This window comes from Anomaloglossus baeobatrachus, chromosome 2, assembly GCF_048569485.1.
Source record: "Anomaloglossus baeobatrachus isolate aAnoBae1 chromosome 2, aAnoBae1.hap1, whole genome shotgun sequence".
Lineage (NCBI taxonomy): Eukaryota > Metazoa > Chordata > Amphibia > Anura > Aromobatidae > Anomaloglossus > Anomaloglossus baeobatrachus.
This window is the reverse complement of record NC_134354.1, coordinates 359234893-359248307: the sequence shown is the minus strand read 5'-3', so window position 1 is coordinate 359248307 and position 13415 is coordinate 359234893. Positions and strand designations below refer to the sequence as shown.

Here is a 13415-nt window from a genome sequence, read left to right as displayed (position 1 = left end):
GCTTTAACAGGCCTGCTGCTGCTGATGCGCCTGCTGTCCACAGGTGTGCCCCTACGCACACGGTCAGCGTACTCAATGGCCACTGTGTTGTTAACAGGGAGTTCCTGGGCTGGGTGGGCATGTGGACCCTGTGACGCTAACAGGGCTCCCAGTCTCCAGATCCGAATGGCGTCTAACTCGGTTCAGGCTACTATTAGTTTCATAGCCACACAGCTCTGTATCCTCCACCAAACCTTCCAGTTGCCAACCTCTCCTTTTCCAACTGGGAGCACAGTGGACACTGACTGCTGATGGGGATATATACCTTTCTCTTTCTCTTTCTTTTCTTATTAATTTTCGTTATATAGCGGTAACATAGTATATACCACTTTATCCAAATCTGCCAGTCCCACTGTAACAGATGGTGTTTCTTCAGCAAATGTTACTGTTGCTTAACCACCAAATCCACGGACCAAAACTTTTTTCCCCTTTCCAACACACCTGTTCCCCTTTCCACCAGCATCGGTCCTTTTTCAACTCATTTTGGTATATGACCAAAAGTGCAACTCTGCTGGGACACCGTACTCAACGCCATCTCAGCACAGCAGCCAGCCCTCGGTCCCTCAGATGTGGACAAGTAAAAGACCATTTCCTCCTATCCATGACAAAGCGTTGAGATTCACTCTGTGCAGCACTGGTGTTTAATGGAAAAGCAGATCTAAGATTGCGTACCACATTCTGCAGATACTCCTGTATACGTGCGTCCATTTCGATGGCAGGAATTATTTCGCCAAATTTTGTCTTGTACCGGGGATCTAACAGTGTGGCAACCCAGTATTCTGGATTACTTTGAATTCGTACAATCCGAGGGTCATGTTGTAGGTAGTGCAGCAAGAAGGCGCTCATGTGTCTTGTGCATCCAGGAGGACCAAGTCCTTGGTGTGTTGGTGGCAGAGAGTTGATAATCGTGCCTCCTTCCTCTGCCCTCTCCCCACAACCTCGCACAACCGAAATGTGAGCAAGCTCTCACTCATCTGCTGAGTCTTCCATGCCCATCGCCAGTTCGTCCTCCATTTCTTCATGGGCTCCTGCACCTTCCTCAACACTTTTTGCTGATACTATACGCCCTTGTTAATCCCTCTCCCTCACCATGACTGCCGCATAGGTGCCGCTGACCATCTGGACCTCGTAGATCTTGTTATCCCTTCCGCATATGACTCCTCCTGTACTTCCTCCCCTTCCTCTTGTCCCAACACCTGACTCCGAATAATAATTACAGTGTGCTCCATCATGTAGATGACCAGAATTTTCACGCTGAGAATGACATTGCCAGTGCTAAACATCTTCGTCGACATTTGTAAACTGTGTAGCAGGGTGCATAGGTCCTTGATCTGACACCACTCCAGCAGCGTGATCTGCACCACCTCTGGATCAAGTTATCCCAGGCTATATGTCATAACGTATTGCAGCAGGGTTCGGCGGTGCTGCCACAAACGCTGCAACATGTGCAGATTCAAATTCCTGCGTGTGGGCACATCGCATTTCAGGCGTTTAACCACCAGACCTAAAGACTTCTGTAGCGACGATAGTTGTTGAGCTGCTGTGTGCGCACGATGGAAGTGAGCACATAGCGAGCGTGCCCGCTGCACAAGGCCATGTAGGCCGGGATGGTGTTTTAAAAATTGCTGGAGAATTAGGTTCAACACGTGAGCCATACAAGGCACGTGTGTCACATTGCCCTGACGATGGCCCGCAGCCAGGTTTGCATCATTGCCGCACACGGCTGTTAAGTCACCAACGGAGTACGCTCCGTCAATTTGTACTCCGGTCGCCAGGTGACAACGTGTTCCTTTCATGCATAGTGCTGATGATGGGAGAGGAGTCGATGCCAGCGGCGCAGGTGGACGCAGGTTATGCTCACCCACTGGGCTGCATTACCTTGACAGATGCAGAATCTCTGGCTGAATGTAGCTGGTGGGTATCTCACAGATGAAATACCATCATTCAGCTACAACCAATGGGAAGACACCACACCTTTTTTTTTATGCCCATCCTGTCTGCAGACCACTGCCAGACATAGCTATGAACCTCTGGTTAATTTTACCCCCAGTTCAGTTTTATGATTTTGTGTGCTTGTTACCTGACTACTTTTCCTGCTTGCTGTTTATGTACCTTGTTGGCCGATCCGCATTTCACCTCTGCTTGTTTTCTGATTAAGTCCTGGCCGTCCCATTCTGTTCCTGTTCCTCAATTAATGTTTTGACCCTGCCTGTCTACTATTCTCTGGAACTGCAGCCTTCCACAGGTATTAATCACCTTGGGCCCTGTGTAATTCCTAATCCCTGTATAGGGGTTAAAGGGTTTCAGGGTTCTAGGGGTCCTGCTTGGTGAGTGGCTTCCCTCTAGCCTATCATTTACAGCCCATCTGAGTGTGTGGATCAAGGAAGGCATTACACCGTGCTCTCTGCAGAAGGCCATGTGGGCCAGGATAGTGCTTTAAAAATTGCTGGACAACCAGGTTCAACACGTGAACCACACAAGGCATGTGTGTCACATTGTCACAGCGAAGGGCCGCACCCATGTTTGCATCATTGTCGCACCCGGCCTTCCCTGGCTGCTGGTTGAGTGGAGACAACCATTGATGAAACTCGGTCTCCAGAGCTAACCGTCCACAACTTCTCAGCGGTGTGACTCACATTTCCCATACATTTCAAAGTAAACCTTTGACCGCCTGATGGCATTGAGCTCTGCTGCCAGCATAGTAAGCAGGTGTGTGGTATTCCTTGTGCGCAGTTACAAGGAAGGGTGGCCTGACCACACAGGGTTTGTGCCAAGGTGGAGGACCCACACGAGGTTGAAGAGGCAGAAGCAGTGTATTAACTTCTACATACAGAAGAAGGATTGAAACAACTTGTGGGGACGGCAAGACTTGTACAGCAGACCCTTCTCCATCTCTCCCCACAGTAACCCATTGCCCAGTCAGCGACATGTAACGCCCCTGTCCATGCTTACTGGGCCAATTATCTGTGGTGAAATGCACCCTGTCACACAGAGTTTCTCAAGGAATCATTGCTGTTTAGTGCGACATGCTGGTGTAGCTCGTGCACGCCTTTGTTGGAGAAGGAGTGGCGCCTGGGCATCGGCTCTTGGGGCACTGCGATGGGCATAAGGTCTCAAAAATCATCGGTTAAAAAGGTTGGAAAGGCAGCATTTTGGTAGCCAACAGTTTCCAGATGCTGAAAGTCAACCTCTAAGCCATGTCATGCCCTTCTAAAAGCATGTAAAACACAGCGAGGGGACTCCAACCACAGTCTCCCTCGTTGCCACTAACTGTGCCACACACACCCCACTTGACTGGCATCGGTTGAGCCCCCTTTTGAAAAAGAAAAAGATGCTTTGCATGAAGCACTCTCAAAAATATGCGTGCCTTTCCCGTCCCCTGGCTGACCCAGGGGAAGAAAAGTAGTCTGAGAGCCATGACTTGTTCATCTTGGTTCTTTTAGAAACACAGCGAGGGGACTCCAACCACAGTCTCCCTCGTTGCCACTAACTGGGCCACACACACCCCACTTGACTGGCATCGGTTGAGCCCCCTTTTGAAAAAGAAAAAGATGCTTTGCATGAAGCACTCTCAAAAATACGCGTGCCTTTCCCGTCCCCTGGCTGACCCAGGGGAAGAAAAGTCCTCTGAGAGCCATGACTTGTTCATCTTGGTTCTTTTAGAAACACAGCGAGGGGACTCCAACCACAGTCTCCCTCGTTGCCACTAAGTGGGCCACACACACCCCACTTGACTGGCATCGGTTGACCCCCATTTTCAAGATGAAAAAGATGCTTTGCATGAAGCACTCTCAAAAATACGCGTGCCTTTCCCGTCCCCTGGCTGACCCAGTGGAAGAAAAGTCCTCTGAGAGCCATGACTTGTTCATCTTGGTTCTTTTAGAAACACAGCGAGGGGACTCCAACCACAGTCTCCCTCGTTGCCACTAACTGGGCCACACACACCCCACTTGACTGGCATCGGTTGAGCCCCCTTTTGAAAAAGAAAAAGATGCTTTGCATGAAGCACTCTCAAAAATACGCGTGCCTTTCCCGTCCCCTGGCTGACCCAGGGGAAGAAAAGTCCGCTGAGAGCCATGACTTGTTCATCTTGGTTCTTTTAGAAACACAGCGAGGGGACTCCAACCACAGTCTCCCTCGTTTCCACTAACTGGGCCACACACACCCCACTTGACTGGCATCGGTTGAGCCCCCTTTTGAAAAAGAAAAAGATGCTTTGCATGAAGCACTCTCAAAAATACGCGTGCCTTTCCCGTCCCCTGGCTGACCCAGGGGAAGAAAAGTCCTCTGAGAGCCATGACTTGTTCATCTTGGTTCTTTTAGAAACACAGCGAGGGGACTCCAACCACAGTCTCCTTCGTTGCCACTAATTGGGCCACACACACCCCACTTGACTGGCATCACTTGACCCCCCTTTTGAAAAAGAAAAAGATGCTTTGCATGGAGCACTCTCAAAAATACGCGTGCCTTTCCCGTCCCCTGGCTGACCCAGGGGAAGAAAAGTCCTCTGAGAGCCATGTCCACATTGTCAGTGGACAGACACGTGTTCTTATCTGACAGCAGACCCCCAGCAGCACTGAAGACAAGTTCCGAGAGAACGCTGGCTGCAGGACATGACAAGATCCCCAAGGCATACGTGGCGAGCTAAGGCAATTTATCCAGATTGGAAGCCTAAAATGAGCAGGGCTCAAGTTGCACAATAATGGAATCGATGTTTCCTTGCATATACTCATATATCTGTGTGTCCTCCTCTTTTTCCTTGTCCAGCTCTTTTGTTTTCGCATGAGTATATGTCCTTGTCACTTTCCCATGTGTTTGAGTTGTTTGTCACCTTTTGGACACCTTTGAGGGTGTTTTCTAGGTGTTTTTATGTGTTTGTGAATGCCTGCCATTGTTTCCTATGCAGTTCGAGTTCGGTTCGTCGAGCGTTCGACGAACCGAACTCAAACGGGACCTCCGTTCAGCGAACCGACCTCGAGCTGAACTGGGACCGGTTTGCTCATCTCTAGTGATGACCACTACACTATAAAACCTGACGAAAAATTTACTGTGTATTGGCTAGCAGAGCAGAATTGTGACTGACGGGGCCTTTTTATTGTTGAAGGAAAGCATTTTTGGTTAATGAAACATTTACAATTTTTATTACATATTTTACCAGTTATATTCCTACAAAGGGATTTTGCTTAAAAGGAAGTTTATATTGAATGTGTTACTTTTTTCTCCATAGTTTGGTCTTTTGCTTTTGTATTTATGGGAACTATATATTTTGAAACAAACAGGATTTTTCTAATATGGGATTATGTTTTCTGCTAAAATGGTCAATAAAAAGAAACACAAAATCGTAGTTCTCTTGGTGATGGAAGCCAAAATGTATTGTCATTTGGCAACGAAACCAAGAATTTCATATATTACAAGTCGATAGGAAAATACTTCAACACCAAAAATGGATTGGTTTCACTGGGGTTGAACCCAGGACCTTCGGCGTATGAAGCAGACGTGATGACCTCTACACTATGAAACCTTTGAAATCCTGCAAAGTAATGTCAATTAGAGACGAGTTTTCACCGCCAGGGGAAAAAAAAAAAATTCGTAGCTCTGTTGGTGATGGAAGCCAAAACATCCCGTCATTCGGCAACAAAGCCAAGAACTTCATATATGGCAGGTTGATAGCACTCCACTATGAAACTTGATGGAAAGTTACTGTGTATTGGCTAGCAGAGCAGAATTGTGACTGATGGGGCCTTTTTATTGCTGAAGGAAAGTATTTTTGGTTAATGAAACATTTATAATTTTTATTATATATTTTACCAGTTCTATTCCTACAAAGGGATTTTGCTTAAATTGAAGTTAACATTGAATGTGTTACTTTTTTCTACATAGTTTAGTCGTTTGCTTTTGTATTTAAAGAAACTATATATTTTGAAACAAACAGGATTTTTATAATATGGGATTATGTTTTCTGCTAAAATGGTCAATAAAAAAGAAACCCAAAATCGTAGTTCTCTTGGTGATGGAAGCCAAAATGTATTGTCATTTGGCAACGAAACCAAGAATTTCACATATTACAAGTCGATAGGAAATTACTTCAACACCAAAACAGATTGGTTTCACTGGGGATTGAACCCAGGACCTTCTGCTTGTGAAGCAGACGTGATAAAAACTACACTATGAAACCTTTGAAATCCTGCAAAGTAATGGCAATTAGAGACGAGATTTGACCGCCAGGGGAAAAAAGAAAGAAATTCGTAGCTCTGTTGGTGATGGAAGCCAAAACATCCCATCATTCGGCAACAAAGCCAAGAACTTCATATATTGTAGTTTAATTGGGTAATATTTCAACACAAAGAACAGATTGGTTTTACTGGGGATTGAACACAGGACCTTCTGCGTGTTAAGCAGACGTGATGACCACTACTCTATGAAACCTGATGGAACCTTGCTGTGTATTGGCTAGCAGAGCAGAATTGTGACTGACGGGCCTTTTTATTGCTGAAGGAAAGTATTTTTGGTTAATGAAACATTTACAATTTTTATTACATATTTTACCAGTTTTATTCCTACAAAGGGATTTTGCTTAAATGGAAGTTTACATTGAATGTGTTACTTCTTTCTACATAGTTTAGTCGTTTGCTTTTGTATTTAAAGGAACTATATATTTTGAAACAAACAGGATTTTTATAATATGGGATTATGTTTTCTGCTAAAATGGTCAATAAAAAAGAAACCCAAAATCGTAGTTCTTTTGGTGATGGAAGCCAAAATATATTATCAGTTGGCAACAAAACCAAGAATTTCATATATTACAGGTTGATAGCAAAGTACTTCAACAGCGAAAACGGCTTGTTTTTACTGGGGTTTGAACCCAGGATTTTCTGCGTGTGAAGTAGACGTGATGACCACTCCACTATGAAAGGTGTGAAATCCTGCAAAGTAATGGCAATTAGAGACGAGTTTTCACCGCCAGGGGAAAAAAAACAAATTCGTAGCTCTGTTGGTGATGGAAGCCAAAACATCCCGTCATTCGGCAACAAAGGCAGGAACTTCACATATTATAGTTTAATTGGGTATTATTTCAACACCAAGAACAGATTGGTTTTACTGGAGATTGAACGCAGGACCTTCTGCGTGTTAAGCAGACGTGATGACCACTACTCATTGAAACCTGATGGAAAGTTACTGTGTATTGGCTAGCAGAGCAGAATTGTGACTGACGGGGCCTTTTTATTGCTGAAGGAAAGTATTTTTGGTTAATGAAACATTTACAATTGTTATTACATATTTTACCAGTTTTATTCCTACAAAGGGAATTTGCTTAAATTGAAGTTTATATTGAATGTGTTACTTTTTTCTCCATAGTTTGGTCTTTTGCTTTTGTATTTATGGGAACTATATATTTTGAAACAAACAGGATTTTTATAATATGGGATTATGTTTTCTGCTAAAATGGTCAATAAAAAGAAACACAAAATCGTAGTTCTCTTGGTGATGGAAGCCAAAATGTATTGTCATTTGGCAACGAAACCAAGAATTTCATATATTACAAGTCGATAGGAAAATACTTCAACACCAAAAATGGATTGGTTTCACTGGGGTTGAACCCAGGACCTTCGGCGTATGAAGCAGACGTGATGACCTCTACACTATGAAACCTTTGAAATCCTGCAAAGTAATGTCAATTAGAGACGAGTTTTCACCGCCAGGGGAAAAAAAAAAAATTCGTAGCTCTGTTGGTGATGGAAGCCAAAACATCCCGTCATTCGGCAACAAAGCCAAGAACTTCATATATGGCAGGTTGATAGCACTCCACTATGAAACTTGATGGAAAGTTACTGTGTATTGGCTAGCAGAGCAGAATTGTGACTGACGGGGCCTTTTTATTGCTGAAGGAAAGTATTTTTGGTTAATGAAACATTTATAATTTTTATTATATATTTTACCAGTTTTATTCCTACAAAGGGATTTTGCTTAAATTGAAGTTAACATTGAATGTGTTACTTTTTTCTACATAGTTTAGTCGTTTGCTTTTGTATTTAAAGAAACTATATATTTTGAAACAAACAGGATTTTTATAATATGGGATTATGTTTTCTGCTAAAATGGTCAATAAAAAAGAAACCCAAAATCGTAGTTCTCTTGGTGATGGAAGCCAAAATGTATTGTCATTTGGCAACGAAACCAAGAATTTCACATATTACAAGTCGATAGGAAATTACTTCAACACCAAAACAGATTGGTTTCACTGGGGATTGAACCCAGGACCTTCTGCTTGTGAAGCAGACGTGATAAAAACTACACTATGAAACCTTTGAAATCCTGCAAAGTAAAGGCAATTAGAGACGAGTTTTGACCGCCAGGGGAAAAAAGAAAGAAATTCGTAGCTCTGTTGGTGATGGAAGCCAAAACATCCCATCATTCGGCAACAAAGCCAAGAACTTCATATATTGTAGTTTAATTGGGTATTATTTCAACACAAAGAACAGATTGGTTTTACTGGGGATTGAACACAGGACCTTCTGCGTGTTAAGCAGACGTGATGACCACTACTCTATGAAACCTGATGGAACCTTGCTGTGTATTGGTTAGCAGAGCAGAATTGTGACTGACGGGCCTTTTTATTGCTGAAGGAAAGTATTTTTGGTTAATGAAACATTTACAATTTTTATTACATATTTTACCAGTTTTATTCCTACAAAGGGATTTTGCTTAAATGGAAGTTTACATTGAATGTGTTACTTTTTTCTACATAGTTTAGTCGTTTGCTTTTGTATTTAAAGGAACTATATATTTTGAAACAAACAGGATTTTTATAATATGGGATTATGTTTTCTGCTAAAATGGTCAATAAAAAAGAAACCCAAAATCGTAGTTCTTTTGGTGATGGAAGCCAAAATATATTATCAGTTGGCAACAAAACCAAGAATTTCATATATTACAGGTTGATAGCAAAGTACTTCAACAGCGAAAACGGCTTGTTTTTACTGGGGTTTGAACCCAGGATCTTCTGCGTGTGAAGTAGACGTGATGACCACTCCACTATGAAAGGTGTGAAATCCTGCAAAGTAATGGCAATTAGAGACGAGTTTTCACCGCCAGGGGAAAAAAAACAAATTCGTAGCTCTGTTGGTGATGGAAGCCAAAACATCCCGTCATTCGGCAACAAAGGCAGGAACTTCACATATTATAGTTTAATTGGGTATTATTTCAACACCAAGAACAGATTGGTTTTACTGGAGATTGAACGCAGGACCTTCTGCGTGTTAAGCAGACGTGATGACCACTACTCTTTGAAACCTGATGGAAAGTTACTGTGTATTGGCTAGCAGAGCAGAATTGTGACTGACGGGGCCTTTTTATTGCTGAAGGAAAGTATTTTTGGTTAATGAAACATTTACAATTGTTATTACATATTTTACCAGTTTTATTCCTACAAAGGGAATTTGCTTAAATTGAAGTTTATATTGAAAGTGTTACTTTTTTCTCCATAGTTTGGTCTTTTGCTTTTGTATTTATGGGAACTATATATTTTGAAACAAACAGGATTTTTATAACATGGGATTATGTTTTCTGCTAAAATGGTCAATGAAAAAGAAACCCAAAATCGTAGTTCTCTTGGTGATGGAAGCCAAAATATATTATCAGTTGGCAACAAAACCAAGAATTTCATATATTACAGGTTGATAGCAAATTACTTCAACAGCGAAAACAGATTGTTTTTACTGGTGATTGAACCCAGGACCTACTGCGTGTGAAGTAGACGTGATGACCACTCCACTATGAAAGAAGTGAAATCCTGCAAAGTAATGGCATTTAGAGACGAGTTTTGACCGCCAGGGGAAAAAAAATAATTTGTAGTTCTGTTTGTGATGGAAGCCAAAACATCCCATCATTCGGCAACAAAGCCGAGAACTTCATATATTGTAGTTGGATAGCGTATTATTTCAACACTAAGAACAGATTGGTTTCACTGGTGATTGAAGCCAGGACCTTCTGCGTGTAAAGCAGACGTGATGACCACTACACTGTGAAACCTGACGAAAAGTTACTGTGTATTGGCTAGCAGAGCAGAATTGTGACTGACGGGGCATTTTTCTTGCTGAAGGAAAGTATTTTTGGTTAATGAAACATTTACAATTTTTATTATATATTTTACTAGTTTTATTCCTACAAAGGGATTTTGCTTAAATTGAAGTTTTTATTGAATGTATTACTTTTTTCTACATAGTTTAGTCGTTTGCTTTTGTATTTAAAGGAACTATATATTTTGAAACAAACAGGATTTTTATAATATGGGATTATGTTTTCTGCTAAAATGGTCAATAAAAAAGAAACCCAAAATCGTAGTTCTCTTGGTGATGGAAGCCAAAATATATTATCAGTTGGCAACAAAACCAAGAATTTCATATATTACAGGTTGATAGCAAGTTACTTCAACAATAAAAACGGCTTGTTTTTACTGGGGATTGAACCCAGGACCTTCTGCGTGTGAAGTAGACGTGATGACCACTCCATTATGAAAGCTGTGAAACCCTGCAAAGTATTGGCATTTAGAGACGAGTTGTGACCGCCAGGGGAAAAAAAAAAAAATTTGTAGTTCTGTTTGTCATGGAAGCCAAAACATCCCATTATTCGGCAACAAAGCCGAGAACTTCATATATTGTAGTTGGATAGCGTATTATTTCAACACTGAGAACAGACTGGTTTCTCTGGGGATTGAACCCAGGACCTTCTGCATGTTAGGCAGACGTGATGACCACTACACTGTGAAACCTGACGAAAACTTACTGTGTATTGGCTAGTAGAGCAGAATTGTGACTGACGGGGCCTTTTTATTGCTGAAGGAAAGTATTTTTGGTTAATGAAACATTTACAATTTTTATTATATATTTTACTAGTTTTATTCCTACAAAGGGATTTTGCTTAAATTGAAGTTTTTATTGAATGTATTACTTTTTTCTACATAGTTTAGTCATTTGCTTTTGTATTTATGGGAACTATATATTTTAAAACAAATAGGATTTTTATAATATGGGATTATGTTTTCTGCTAAAATGGTCAATAAAAAAGAAACCCAAAATCTTAGTTCTCTTTGTGATGGAAGCCAAAATGTATTGTCATTTGGCAACGAAACCAAGAATTTCACATATTACAAGTCGATAGGAAATTACTTCAACACCAAAAACAGATTGGTTTCACTAGGAAATGAACCCAGGACCTTCTGCGTGTGAAGTAGACGTGATGACCACTACACTATGAAACCTTTGAAATCCTGCAAAGTAATGGCAATTAGAGACGAGTTTTGACCGCCAGGGGAAAAAAAACAAATTCGTAGCTCTGTTGGTGATGGAAGCTAAAACATCTCGTTATTCGGCAACAAATCCAAGAACTTTAAATATTGCAGGCTGATAGGATATTACTTCAACACCAAGAACACATGGGTTTCACTGGGGATTGAACCCAGGACCTTCTGCGTGTAAAGCAGACGTGATTTCCACTACACTATGAAACCATTGAAAGGCTGCAAAGTAATGGCAATTAGAGACGAGTTTTGACCGCCAGGGAAAAAAAAACCAAATTCGTAGCTCTGTTGGTGATGGAAGCCAAAACATCCCATCATTCGGCAACAAAGCCAAGAACTTCATATATTGTAGATTAATTGGGTATTATTTCAACACCAAGAACAGATTGGTTTTACTGGAGATTGAACGCAGGACCTTCTGCGTGTTAAGCAGACGTGATGACCACTACTCTTTGAAACCTGATGGAAAGTTACTGTGTATTGGCTAGCAGAGCAGAATTGTGACTGACGGGGCCTTTTTATTGCTGAAGGAAAGTATTTTTGGTTAATGAAACATTTACAATTGTTATTACATATTTTACCAGTTTTATTCCTACAAAGGGAATTTGCTTAAATTGAAGTTTATATTGAAAGTGTTACTTTTTTCTCCATAGTTTGGTCTTTTGCTTTTGTATTTATGGGAACTATATATTTTGAAACAAACAGGATTTTTATAACATGGGATTATGTTTTCTGCTAAAATGGTCAATAAAAAAGAAACCCAAAATCGTAGTTCTCTTGGTGATGGAAGCCAAAATATATTATCAGTTGGCAACAAAACCAAGAGTTTCATATATTACAGGTTGATAGCAAATTACTTCAACAGCGAAAACAGATTGTTTTTACTGGTGATTGAACCCAGGACCTACTGCGTGTGAAGTAGACGTGATGACCACTCCACTATGAAAGAAGTGAAATCCTGCAAAGTAATGGCATTTAGAGACGAGTTTTGACCGCCAGGGGAAAAAAAATAATTTGTAGTTCTGTTTGTGATGGAAGCCAAAACATCCCATCATTCGGCAACAAAGCCGAGAACTTCATATATTGTAGTTGGATAGCGTATTATTTCAACACTAAGAACAGATTGGTTTCACTGGTGATTGAAGCCAGGACCTTCTGCGTGTAAAGCAGACGTGATGACCACTACACTGTGAAACCTGACGAAAAGTTACTGTGTATTGGCTAGCAGAGCAGAATTGTGACTGACGGGGCATTTTTCTTGCTGAAGGAAAGTATTTTTGGTTAATGAAACATTTACAATTTTTATTATATATTTTACTAGTTTTATTCCTACAAAGGGATTTTGCTTAAATTGAAGTTTTTATTGAATGTATTACTTTTTTCTACATAGTTTAGTCGTTTGCTTTTGTATTTAAAGGAACTATATATTTTGAAACAAACAGGATTTTTATAATATGGGATTATGTTTTCTGCTAAAATGGTCAATAAAAAAGAAACCCAAAATCGTAGTTCTCTTGGTGATGGAAGCCAAAATATATTATCAGTTGGCAACAAAACCAAGAATTTCATATATTACAGGTTGATAGCAAGTTACTTCAACAATAAAAACGGCTTGTTTTTACTGGGGATTGAACCCAGGACCTTCTGCGTGTGAAGTAGACGTGATTACCACTCCATTATGAAAGCTGTGAAACCCTGCAAAGCATTGGCATTTAGAGACGAGTTGTGACCGCCAGGGGAAAAAAAAAAAAATTTGTAGTTCTGTTTGTCATGGAAGCCAAAACATCCCATTATTCGGCAACAAAGCCGAGAACTTCATATATTGTAGTTGGATAGCGTATTATTTCAACACTGAGAACAGACTGGTTTCTCTGGGGATTGAACCCAGGACCTTCTGCATGTTAGGCAGACGTGATGACCACTACACTGTGAAACCTGACGAAAACTTACTGTGTATTGGCTAGCAGAGCAGAATTGTGACTGACGGGGCCTTTTTATTGCTGAAGGAAAGTATTTTTGGTTAATGAAACATTTACAATTTTTATTATATATTTTACTAGTTTTATTCCTACAAAGGGAT

General features: G+C 40.9%; 1 non-coding gene across 1 annotated transcript; it reads right to left on the bottom strand.

Annotated features, from left to right (window-relative positions):
* Positions 1–11472: 11472 nt before the first annotated feature.
* Positions 11473–11545, bottom strand: TRNAV-UAC (transfer RNA valine (anticodon UAC)). The gene has a single exon. It is a non-coding gene; the product is annotated as a tRNA-Val (tRNA).
* Positions 11546–13415: the final 1870 nt, after the last annotated feature.